This window comes from Orycteropus afer, unplaced genomic scaffold, assembly GCF_000298275.1.
Source record: "Orycteropus afer afer isolate SDZICR_OR568_19922 unplaced genomic scaffold, OryAfe1.0 scaffold00059, whole genome shotgun sequence".
NCBI lineage: Eukaryota > Metazoa > Chordata > Mammalia > Tubulidentata > Orycteropodidae > Orycteropus > Orycteropus afer.
This window is the reverse complement of record NW_006921646.1, coordinates 5,175,612-5,176,601: the sequence shown is the minus strand read 5'-3', so window position 1 is coordinate 5,176,601 and position 990 is coordinate 5,175,612. Positions and strand designations below refer to the sequence as shown.

Genomic DNA, 990 nt, shown 5'->3' with positions numbered 1-990 from the left:
AAAAAAATATATTTTAACCAACTACAAAGGGTAAAATACTCAATGAGGGTTATGAAGATAGATGAAACTGAAGTCCTAGAAAGAGAAAAGAAAAGGAGGGTTGAGACAGAGCAGATACCTAGTACATCTGTTGAAACAGAGAAGAAAACAATTGAAGATTATGTGGATGTACTGAATCCTATGCCAGCATATTTTTATACAGTGTCCCGGAAAGAAGCAACTGAGATGTTAGAGAAGAATCCATCACTGGGAAATATGATCCTGAGGCCTGGCAGTGATTGTAGAAACTACTCCATCACTATCCAGCAAGAGGCAGACATGCCAAAAGTCAAGCACTACAGAGTGATGAGCATAGGAAAAAACTACACTATTGAACTGGAAAAACCTGTGACACTCCCAAATCTTTTCAGTGTCATTGATTATTTTGTGAAGGAGACTCGAGGAAATTTAAGACCATTTATATATTCAACTGATGAAAACTTTGGCTAAGAACCCAAGATTGAAGAGAGAAGAGAGTGAATGAAGAAAAATCTGTGAAGTGCATGAAATGAAATGGGAAAACTACTTTTATGTATCTTGGTAATTTATATTTTCAAAAGGTAGAGTTCACTTTTGAAGAAAATTAATTGTATTATCCTGATCCTGATTTCCAAGTCACATATTTGGACACCAGAATTAAACACTGTATCATATAATTTCATGATTTTATCAGAATAAAACGATTCACTGGAAAACTGTAGAATATGGTAAAGGGTAGATACAGATATTCTTATATACTGACATAAATTGAAAAGATATATTCCTTTAAAAATGGAGTTTTAATTTCTAGGCTTCAATTAAATACATTTCTCTACACAATTTCCACAGAAGATTCTCTAATTCTCTAAAATTCTACTGATTCCCCAAATAATCAAACTACATTTTGTTGAAATCTCATTTTACCAATTGGTCAGGTAGGACGTCATTCTAATTTTCCAGATAGAACTCAGA

The 990-nt window shown here is 33.2% G+C and overlaps 1 pseudogene; it reads left to right on the top strand.

The window, feature by feature from the left end:
* The first annotated feature begins 51 nt into the window (after positions 1-51).
* LOC122149895 lies at positions 52-546 on the top strand (annotated as a pseudogene).
* The last annotated feature ends 444 nt before the right edge of the window (positions 547-990 follow it).